The 12,202-nt window shown below is 44.1% G+C and overlaps 1 long non-coding RNA gene across 4 annotated transcripts; it reads left to right on the top strand.

The window, feature by feature from the left end:
- Positions 1–2,056: 2,056 nt before the first annotated feature.
- LOC127317827 (uncharacterized) lies at positions 2,057–5,975 on the top strand. Of its 4 annotated transcripts, none has more exons than XR_007861484.2 (4): positions 2,057–3,004; positions 3,127–4,150; positions 4,253–5,389; positions 5,708–5,975. It is a non-coding gene; the product is annotated as an uncharacterized lncRNA (long non-coding RNA). The 4 variants fall into 4 exon arrangements; XR_007861483.2 differs by having other exon boundaries at positions 3,111–4,150; XR_007861481.2 differs by lacking the exon at positions 2,057–3,004 and having other exon boundaries at positions 3,027–4,150.
- The last annotated feature ends 6,227 nt before the right edge of the window (positions 5,976–12,202 follow it).

Raw genomic sequence — 12,202 nt, 5'->3', positions numbered from 1 at the left:
TTTCATTCTGCAGAAAAATGATGCCAGGTTAGCTATAAATATATCGGGCACATGAACCTGGAAGGCCAGAACAAATGTAAATAAACTACAACAGAGTGTTTCTATGTTGTACTATCACTCATGACCAGATAAGAAGAATCAGTCCATAAAGTCGTCATTTTTGTTCAATGCCGTTTCTAGGTTCTACTATCCCTCACGACCAGATAAGAAGAATCAGTTCATAAACGCTAAAGTTGTAGCAACGCCATGAAACAGAAGGCCACTTTTGTTACGTTTCAGTGCATTATTACCTATGAATTCGGGGATAAATCAGAAGATGAGTGTGAGTGTATTTGTGAAGGCGAGATGGGGAAGGGGATCGATCTAGATGGCGTGCCATAGTGTGCACCGGCAAAGATCCAAAATTTGTGGAATGCAGTGGGATTAATCCAATCAGTGGATGAGAAAAGGCTTACCGATTGTCAAGACTGCGGACGGGGTTGAGAGAGCAGCGACGCGACAACAGAACAGGAACGGCGATGGACGGCGAAGCGATTTGGGGACTGTGGTTGATGCCGAGCTGAGCACGGTCGATTTGGGGACTGGGGTTGAGAGCCGCGTTGGATCCGAGCCAGGTTGGAGGTCGGAGTCGATCAGGGAGTCGGCAGACGAATCCGAAAGGGGCACAGGGCGGTGAGGAGGAGAGAGACCATGGAGGGGAGGGGTGGACTTTGATTTATTTCTAGTTAGTACTACCTTCAGCCCAAGGTTTAAGGTCTATATTTTTTTAGAAAGTCAAATTATGTTAAGTTTGACTAAATTATTATAAAAAATCATTAACATGTTAAATACAAAATTAGATAGATAATGAAATATATTTTCATGTGCTATCTACGAAATATCATATTTATTAATAGATTATTCTAAAATTTTGGTCAAACTTTACTTGCTTTGACTTTTTCAAAAAAATGTAAGCCTTAAGCCTTGGGATGAAGGTTGTAGATGATTGCACGTAATTCGAGAGACTGCGTCCAACAAACTTCATTCGACGGATATTGAGATTGACGAAGTCACCACAGACGTCTCGCTGTCGACGGAAACGTCGCCTACCACTGAAGAATATTTCACGTTTAATGAGACACCAAAGGCTGGGGATTGCACCTAATCCTCTTCTCCATCCTCCTCTCCTAATTTACAACTTCAATTTGACATAGCCCATTTGTGTCTTTTTCACCTTTTATTATTATTTTCTAGATTGAATTCCACCTTTTCTTCTTTAGTTCTGCATGTGACACATATTACCCTGTTTAGTGGAACTTCTGCCAAAATGCTAATTGAGACTTTAAACGTTGTTTAGCCTTAACTTAGCATTTTGCTTGTTAATGTCAGATATGATAGGCATTCATATGTGGATGTGGAGCGATAAAATATGTAAATATGAGAGGGCCTAATGGATGATTATGTTCAAACTTTTTTAATCCTTATATTTCATATTTCATTCAACATTATCGTTTTGATATTTTTGGATCCCAATTATCACATAACACCTTGCCCAATGTACATACACAAAAAAGGGTTCGGGGCTTTTAAAATGGTCAATCTACACGAATTTTTACTCTATGGGGTATTAGTGTCACAAACGCAAAATTAAAAGGTAAAAAGTGGAATTCACTCTACTTTCTATTCCTTTTCTACTATTTTTTGGGTAATACATTAATTTTCAAATCGGTAAATATTTTCTTGAACTCGTGAATGTTATTTCAAACTTAGCGATAAATAAATTTTTTTTACCCGTGAACATTTTTTAGTTTAACTTATACGTAGTTTCGAGAAGCCAATGCGAGAACTATTTTCCAAACATGGATATATTATTACTATACTAACAGCTGATCAACTTCGATTTTTCTCCTAATTTTGAATTTTTTTTCGGATTAACATTGAGCTGACACGTATCTATTGGAATGGTTGGCTTTCTGCTGCTAATCCTTTGTGTGCATTTTCGGTGCTCCTCTAGAATATTTTTGGATCCCATTTGAACCCACGTACGGGGTACCATCAATATTGGTCTTCTATCTGTGTGTCCATAGCTCTAGCACCGCTTTAGGCATCCTTTATTTCTTTTGTCTCCCCACGTGGACTATCTAGATGACGCAGGAAGTTTCCAACCGACACACATTTTCAGATATCTTCCTCTCCTCTCTCCACTCAACACGACGGATTAGATGTCGAGGATCTTCCCCACACCACCACCGACGCCGACCTGGCGTCCGTCGACGATGGCGAGAAGGGGATCCGCCTCGACGTTCACCTCCCGCCCCACTGCGCATCCGGCGACACCAAGACATCGGCGGCAGCGCCGCCCTCCACCACACGTGCTCCTGTGCTCCCACATGGCCTCCTCCGTGCTCGACCCCCCTACCCAATCTCTCCAAGGCCGAGCCTTCCCCAGCCGCGAGCTCCCGTTGCCGATCTCCTTCGTGTCGGCGGCCGTGGTGGGGGTCGGGTCCCGCTCCGGTGTCGCAGCCATCTGCAAGGCACACCGGCTTCCCGGACAGAGCTCCTCACTTGGACGGCGCCTAGCCTTCTCCATGGTATCCGCGCATCGGCGCTCAGTGCGCAACATGCCCATCGACCTGGCCCTAGAGCTCGACGACGCCGACGTCATATGGGCCGGAGGAGGCGCGGTGGCATCATTGCCGGTTGATGCCTACGGGCGCACTCTGTCCATGTTCGTGCGTGCCTCCATGGCTCTAAGTTGAGCGCGCCGCACCGCGGGAGGCTGCCGGTGGCGTTGGGTTTGGCGGACCGTAAATGCACGTGAACATTCCGGACTGCAGTAGGCAGGTCTCCACGGCCACCGATCTGGGGCGCGGTGTCTGCGCCTGCTCCGGCTCCTCCAGGCGGCGGTGCTGCGGGACGGCGGTGGCCGTGCGTTGTGCGTCGAGCTTCTGCCTGCAAGCCGCACAATTGCTGGTGGATGGCGGTCGCGCTGCAGGGCTCCGGCAACTACTGCAGCCGCGACGAGGTCTGCGCCGTCATGTGTATCTATGTGTGAAATTAGTCAAACACGCACCTCTAGATATTTATGCTTCGATTGCAATGTTTTCATTGATTTACTGAAGTTTTTGTAGTGTCTCTTCTTTGCAGATCAATCAAGAGGGCTAGGACCTTGGAGCCTAGGAGGCTCTTCTTTTACTTTGCTTTCTAAGAATCTGCTTTCCGTGTCCTCTCTAGCCGTGCTGAACAACATGGTCTCATTTTATTAGAAGTTTAGACAACCCAGGAATTTGTTTTAGTTATAAGTAGAGCCAATTATTATGATGTGGATGTAAACATGTTCTTCCCACCATTAACTTAGTTATAATTGTTTGGAACGTGTTAGCAAGATGCTAAGGTCTCACCTCTCACATACTGATTTGGATGTAGCACAGCACCCATGTACTGCGAGTCACACATGTGGAGGGGTGAATCTTGGGGCTGTAGTGGTTGTAGAATCTGGTGATTCACCGGACAGCGAAATATATTGGTTAAAACGCTGATGATTTGTCAGTAGGTTTGTTTGCACACTCCCATTTTTTCCTTGCAGGTGAAACCATATATTTATCCTACTGAAATAGTTTCATTGAGCTCCCTAATTTCAACTGTCTCACTAATTACGTGAATCTGAGATATGTCCTGGAACTAATTGTCTTGAAAAGAATTGCGAAAGGTGATGTGTGTGACAAGTCCTATACTTTGCTTATGTGTGCTATATGAAGAGTTATTAACGAACTAATGCCAATCTGATGTCTGCTGAACCTTCTCCAAAGAGGCTTGAAGCAGATGATTCACCATTTGTGAAATGTGAAAGCAGCTAGGTGCAAAATGTGTAAATCCATACAATTTCTATTGCCGTGATGGCGTGATAGTTCAGTTCTTTACAGGGAGGAAGCTGGAGTATGAGATTTAATTTGTATGGATGAATGTAGAGGTCCACCGGCATCTATATCTATATATTGTACATGTATGTTTTTTTTTTGCATTTTCTCAGTGGCTTATCTGTCTTGTATTCGCAGGAAACTGCATTGCCCAGTGTCGAGTACGAGGTGGCCATACTGCTGTTTATCCCAAGCAAGTTCCCTGCAACTCCCAAAGACATCTATTGAGGGATGACATGACAAAGTATCTGAAGGTCCGTAGTTCAATGTATAAGCAAGCTCCATCAATACCTCCTGCTGCAGAATCAAACAAGTAACTGATGCAGTCTTTTTTTCTGAATGCTCATACTTTTCAGAGAACCGAGCTCCAGTAGAGATATTTCACTAAGCAGCGTGGCACCTGGAGTCTACGCGGCATTCATGTGTGTGTGTTTGCCAGCCAATTGATGTTCCTTGCATGCCATGTGAGTCCACTAGAATTCTCTCTGAATCCCTTCTTTTTTTCCATGGTGGTTGGCCATGTTTGGTATAATGTTGCCATAGAGGTACATAGCATCTGGGCATGTGGTGAATAGGACTGATATTTATTGTGTTAGTTCTTGATAGATAGCAAGCTAATCCATCAGCATTACAAGGAAAAATAATTGATCCATCAGGAACAACAACTGCTACTGCATTAATCGAAGTGCCTTATATTGACTTTTTTTTAAAGGCCTTATTCATTGGAAGTATGTTTCAAATATTTTGGGAACAAACTTCTACTGAAAATTCAGATCATACTTGGCGAACCGCACGAGGTCACCATGCTCAGCTGAAGGCCTTTAGCTGCCGTTGTCAAATTTTATTTTAGTAAAATTTGAAGCCAAATGGTAGTCTGAGGGTACATTAAATATCCTCTCCCCCTAAAGTTGATTCGATGGATTATTCCGAACTTCAATATGTGAAGCTCTTTGGACCGTGCTATTACTGGTTAGTATATTATCTAACCAATGCCAGGATGTTAAGGTGTGTACTGATTGAAACTGTTGTTTCAGAACTCTATTATATCCAAAGGATTATAGACCTACCAGCCCTATTGGAAGTTCTGTGTGTGTGCTCCAAATCATCTGCATGTCGTCTTGCCAAACAACCACAAGGGGAAGCACCCTCCATTATAAATTTGCTTATATTCAGGGACTTGCTTTTCAATTTAGAACCTAGAGATAGCTTTTGACACCAGAGGCCCTGACTGCTTTGTTTTTGCACATGGAAACCAAACTTCCCATTAACATCCTAGCAATATAGCTGCCTATAAAAACATGAATAAATTCTGGCGCATCTCTTGGCCATTCTTGCGCTCGCGGTGGCACCTCTGCCTTCCGTGCCAATTTTCCTGCATCTTCCCGCGTTCATCATCGTGGCCGACAACCTCTGCCTCACCATCTTCTCCTCACTGACGCCTCCCTGTTTCGGTTGCTGCCCTGGGTCGCCCGCGGTGACTGAATGTGGACGAGGTATGTCTACGAAAAAACTAACGACGACATATTTGCATATTTTAGTTAGTATTACTTTGGTCTTTCTGAATCACAAGGTTTGCTCACAAATTATCTGATTTATACAATCATGGATAGTAATATTTACAGTTGAATGCAGAGAATAACTATCATTTGCCATCAGTTAATGGTTTTTTATTCCTTACTTTAGATTGTCCTGTTTGCTATCATCCATTTTAATTGACCAATTTATATTTAGTTTTTGCATTACTGGAGCCTCTATTTGTACCACCGTTCATGTCCACCATTACTTAACATATCTTCTTACATGGACACTAGAAGAGTAGCCATGCAGACAACCTTGGTGAAGGATCTATCACCTCGGGGATTTCAATGGAAGATCATTGTGTGTCGCTCGAATCTGGAAACATAGGGATCAAGTGACCCGATGTAATTTGTTCGAGCTGGACTCCATTGTCATTGACTAAGAGGTACCTTCTAAATACTCAGACTCATAAATACAATGCATTTAATTAACTTGAATTATTTACCCCCTTATTTGTCAGTACCCACTATATTATATGAAAAATATTCAGTGGACACTTATGTTTTTACCTGTAGGGATTCGTAGCATAGAAAACAAAAATTTTCCTACCGCGAGAACGCAATCCAAGCCAAGATGCAATCTAGAAGACGGTAGCAACGAGGGGATGAACGAGACTAACCCTTGAAGATTTCCAAAGCCTACAAGAGGAGGCTCTCGTTGCTGCGGTAAACGATCACTTGCCGCTTTCAAAAGCGCGTAGAAGATCTTGACGGTGCCACAATCGGGCAGCACCTCCGTACTCGGTCACACGTTCGGTGTTGATGAAGACGACGTCCTTCTCCCCGTTCCAGCGGGCAGCGGAAGTAGTAGATCCTCCTCGGAATCCCGGCAGCACGACGGCGTGGTGGCGGTGGTGGTGGAGATCTCCGACAGAGCTTCGCCTAAGCTATGTGGGAGAGAGAAGGAGAAGGGAACCGCTAGGGTTTCTGGGAGAGGGGGGCTCTTGGGGGGTGCGGCCATGGTGGTCTTGGTCTGGCCGGCCAGCCCCTCCCCTCCCCTCTTTATATAGGTGGAAGCCCTAAGGATTAGGTCAAAAGTCTCCGAATAAGACCCCAACATAAAACCTTCCATATGACCAAACCTAGGGGGAGTGGGACTCCCCCCTTTCCTTTGGTGGGGTGGCCGGCCACCATGGGGAGGAGTCCACTTGGGACTCCTCCTCCCTTAGGCTGGCCGGCCAAGGTGGGTGGAGTTCCAGAAGTCCCTCTGGGACTCCACCTTCCATGCTTATTTCTTCCGGACTCTTCTAGAACCTTCTAGAACCTTCCAGAGAAAATACCGGATCATTTTCAAACCTAGAAAATGACTTCTATATATGAATCTTATTCTCCGGACCATTCCGGACCTCCTCGTGATGTCCTGGATCCCATCCGAGACTCCGAACAAAACTTCGAACTCCATTCCATATTTCCATATCTACTTAAACGACATCAAACCTTAAGTGTGTCACCCTACGGTTCGCGAACTATGCAGACATGGTTGAGACTTCTCTCCGACCAATAACCAATAGCGGGATCTGGAGATCCATAATGGCTCCCACATATTAAACGATGACTTAGTGATCGAATGAACCATTCACATACGATACCAATTCCCTTTGTCACGCGATATTTTACTTGTCTGAGGTTTGATCATCGGTATCTCTCTATACCTTGTTCAACCTCGTCACCTGACAAGTACTCTTTACTCGTACCGTGGTATGTAGTCTCTTATGAACTTATTCATATGCTTGCAAGCTAATTAGACGACATTCCACCGAGAGGGTCCAGAGTATATCTATCCGTCATCGGGATGGACAAATCCCACTCTTGATCCATATGCCTCAACTCACACTTTCCGAATACTTAATCCCATCTTTATAACCACCCATTTACGCGGTGGCGTTTGATGTAATCAAAGTACCCTTCCGGTATAAGTGATTTACATGATCTCATGGTCGAAGGACTAGGTAACTATGTATCGGAAGCTATTAGCAAGTTGAACTTAATGACGTGATCTTATGCTACGCTTATTTGGGTGTGTGTCCATTATATCATTCATCTAATGACATAACCTTGTTATTAATAACATCCAATGTTCATGATCACGAAACCACGATCATCTATTAATCAACAAGCTAGTTATACAAGAGGCTTACTAGGGACTCCTTGTTGTTTACATAACACATATCAATGTTTCGGTTAATACAATTATAGCATGGTATGCAAACATTTATCATAAACACAAAGATATATTATAATAACCATTTTATTATTGCCTCTTGGGCATATCTCCAACATCCTTTGGAATACCAGAGAACACCTTTATGATCACCCTGTCATGAAATGACATTTGATGCAATCAGAGCAGCCTCTGGTGAAAGCGATGATATATGATCTCACGGTCTAAGAATATATGTCTTCACGCTTACATAAACATCATAACGTTCAATTTAGTGACATGATTGTGTTACAATATTTATGTATTGAGTAATTCCATCATATCATTCACCTACTGATACGACTTCATTGTCAATGACGTGTGTGCCCATGATCGGGAAACATCGATCATCGATTGACCTCAATGAACTTGTTTGTGTATGCTCACTAGGGATCCTGGTTTGGTTACAATATCACGTGTGTATCAATGTTTCCAATTGATATAGTTATAGCATGACACAAAACTATTATGAACTAATGAGATATAATAAAATAAATACTACTTACTATTTGCCTCTAGAGCACTATCTCCAACGAAGAAGCGGTGGTTGATCTGTAGCCGCACCTATTAGAGTATATAATGTGTAGTCATATTAGGTAGTTTAATGGTCCGAGTGCCATGATCTCAGATCTGAACATGTTATTGTTTCATCATGATATTCATTGTTTATTGATCTTACCTGCAAGTTGTATACACATGTCGCTGTCCGGAACCGATGGCCCCGAAGTGACAGAAATCGGGACAACCGGAGGGGATGGTAGTGATGTGAGGATCACATGTGTTCACGGAGTGTTAATGTTTTGCTCCGGTACTCTATTAAAAGGAGTACCTTAATATCCAGTAGATTCCCTTGAGGCCCGGCTGCCACCGGCTGGTAGGACAAAAGATGTTGTGCAAGTTTCTCATTGCGAGCACGTACGACTATATATGGAACACATGCCTATTGATTGATTAGTACTTGGATACCGTTTTATTATTATCTGCAAATGCCCCTGCTTTGATTGTTACATGAGTTTCTCTCATCAATGCAACGCCCGTTCATCCGTCCCCGTGCCTACAGTATTTTAATCCTGCTGTTTACTATAATCACTGCTGCTGTCTTTGTTACTCTGCTGCTGTTATTTCACTACTGCTACTGCTATAAAACTGTTACTATTGATAAACTCTTGCGAGCAAGTCTGTTTCCAGGTGCAGCTGAATTGACAACTCCGCTGTTAAGGCTTCCAAGTATTCTTTGTCTCCCCTTGTGTCGAATCAATAAATTGGGTTATACTACCCGCGAAGACTGCTGCGATCCCCTATACTTGTGGGTCATCAGTATCCTAATAACTATGCTCGATGCCCCTCTTTTTGTTTCTCTTCGACGGATCAATCGATTTATTTGGATGTGCTTCATGGCTCAATTGTGATCACTGGATTACCCGAAATAATTTTACTCCCTCCGATCCATATTACTTGATGGTAATATCGGAGGGAGTACAATTAAGTTATTTTCACCTCTTGGCTCGCTAATACTGTAGTTATTATGTTAAAACAGCGCTTTTCCCCCAAATGGAACACGCTTTGTCCAGCTAAGGACATGGTTGCTTTCGATGCGATGTCTTCACAAATTCATCCCCGATTGAACTCCAACATCTGCCGACATTACCTCCTTAGCCATACAATGCTTTTTTGTTGTTTCTTGTTATATTTAGCGTAATACCTTATTGTTTTGAACCTTTGGTTGTTTGTTTGTTTCATATTGGTCGTAAGGCTGCCTTTGCCTTGTACGGTTTCTGAAGTTGCTGAAAATTTGATCCCCGCTCGGAAAGGCGCTGATTAGTGTTTTGGTTGGTCATGTTAAAATTAGATTATTATCCCAGAGCCAGTCTCACGTATCTCAGTGCAATCTTCTAGTTGCCATCGACGCCATGACGAGAAGGCTTCAAAGCAAGCACAGATCGAGATACAAAAGCTTTTTCAGCCACAAATTATTTACTTGTCTCAAAGTTTCCCGTGGCAATAATCGGAGACTGGAAGGAAATATATAGTGGACCAGAGCAGAAGCAAAGACTGGAGAGACGGCGACAGCGCCTCACGGTGCTACTACTTTGAGTTTGAATTCAGCGAGAGCTGCTGCCTGCTTCACTGGATCGCCAGCAGCGTACCACTTCATTCGTTTCTGGACTCACTCCGATTTGTCGAGCTCTTCTTTTCTTTTTTCGTTCTCTTTGATCACAACTGATTCAGCATTAATTCCGGCCGAGTCAAGGAACTACAAGACCAACGACAGGGATGCATGAAGATCGAGCATAATGGTACTAGCAGAAGATTACCTTTTCAAAAAGTCGAAGAACCATATGGTGCTATATATATTTGCTTCATGTTTTATGGATTATGCCTACCATTTTAGTTTGGGATGAAAAACTCAAAAAAGAATAGGTAGCTCAGCCGTATTCTCTCTCGAGAGGCTACTTAGCTACGGACAAAGGACTCGTGCGCCAGAGTGTGGTACCGTGGCCAACTTGGGGTAGAATGCTACGTATAGAAAGTTTGGCCGTTGGTATCGGAATGACCGGGTCAGGGGTATATTCTTTAGCAAATATACTATTTGACGGATAGTTCAAGCGAGGGTATTATTTAGCGAATACTTAGGGATAGTACACGTGAGGGTGCTGAACCAGCAGTCCAGCACAAGCAACGGTCCACATCTGGTATTGTCACGACAAAGCGAAACCAAAAAGAAGGAAACCAACCGGTGCACTATAGGCGACCCGGCCTCTGTTTTGTCCCTGCCGGAGAGGGGAATCATCTCCCGGAGGACTCTTCATCGCCATGATCGCCTCCGGATCGATGTGTGAGTAGTTCACCCCTGGACTATGGGTCCATAGCAGTAGCTAGATGGTCGTCTTCTCCTCATTGTGCTATCATGTTAGATCTTGTGAGCTGCCTATCATGATCAAGATCATCTATTTGTAATTCTTCATGTTGTGTTTGTTGGGATCCGATGAATATTGAATACTATGTCAAGTTGATTATCAATCTATCATATATGTTATTTATGTTCTTGCATGCTCTCCGTTGCTAGTAGAGGTTCTGGCCAAGTTGATACTTGTGACTCCAAGAGGGAGTATTTATGCTCGATAGTGGGTTCATGCCTCCATTAAATCTGGGACAGTGACAGAAAGTTCAAAGGATGTGGATGTGCTGTTGCCACTAGGGATAAAACATTGATGCTTTGTCTAAAGATATTTGTGTTGATTACATTACGCACCATACTTAATGCAATTATCTGTTGTTTACAACTTAATACTGGAAGGGGTTCAGATGATAACCTGAAAGTGGACTTTTTAGGCATAGATGCATGCTGGATAGCGGTCTATGTACTTTGTCGTAATGCCCTGATTAAATCTCATAGTACTCATCATGATATATGTATGTGCATTGTTATGCCTTCTTTATTTGTCAATTGCCCAACTGTAATTTGTTCACCCAACATCTGCTATCTTATGGGAGAGACACCACTAGTGAACTGTGGACCCCGGTCCTATTCTTTACATCTGAAATACAATCTACTGCAATTGTTCTTTACTGTTCTTCGCAAACAAACATCATCATCCACACTATACATCTAATCCTTTGTTTACAGCAAGCCGGTGAGATTGACAACCTCGCTGTTACGTTGGGGCAAAGTCTCCTCGGCTCGGGGCCGACTTGGACGAGATCAATCGGGTGAAGAACCAGGAGGCGGCGGAGACGTTCTTGGCAGAGTTAGGCGCAAGCCTGGGCCTGCGCCTGCCTCCTCCGCCGCTTCCCCTCTCGGAGCGTGAGGCTACTCCGCCGCCACCGACGTCGCCACCTCCTCCGCTGCAGGTGCTGCTGGAGCCCACGTCCCACTTGGAGACCGTCTGCACGCGGGAGGACGCCGACAAGGCGGTCGCCGCTGCGTTCGCCGGCGTGGAGGTGCGGGTACGCGTTTCGCCAGACATGGCGCTGAGAGAGGCTCAGGGAGTCAGGCAAGTTCTCGCGCAGGGCGGGCTTCTTCATCTCGTGGAAGACCCTGCCCTTCTTGAGGCTAAAGTCGGCCAGGCCAAATGGCTGGCCAACGAGATCAGCCATTGGCAGAGCGAGGTGAAGCGACTCGACAGTATGCTCTCGCTTCCCTGGCTGATTTAGTTCTCTGATTCGAATACAGTAGGATTCTGGCAATCGATCATGCGATGGGATTTTTGTTTGCCTGAATTTTGACCGCTGTTGCCTGGTAATGTGTGTCTGAGAATAGGATTCCAGTTTAGGAGATTGGCTTTTCAAATCCTTCAATGGAGAATTTAAACGTAGGACTCATTCCCTCTTTCAGGTACTAGATGGGTATGTAGTTATGAAACATTGAATCTGAATTATACAACAGATGGAATTGAACTAAAATGCCCATATGTATATGGGAACACGGCGAGATTTGGGAGCAAATCCCAGCCATTACAGCAGGAATCCTGGTTTAGGAAGTCAAGTGGACCATAAGTTTTCAGTTAGGAGATGATCTGAGCCAAAAG

Source organism: Lolium perenne, chromosome 7, assembly GCF_019359855.2.
Source record: "Lolium perenne isolate Kyuss_39 chromosome 7, Kyuss_2.0, whole genome shotgun sequence".
NCBI lineage: Eukaryota > Viridiplantae > Streptophyta > Magnoliopsida > Poales > Poaceae > Lolium > Lolium perenne.
The sequence above is the reverse complement of the archived record's forward strand: the minus strand, read 5'-3'. Positions and strand labels throughout refer to the sequence as shown.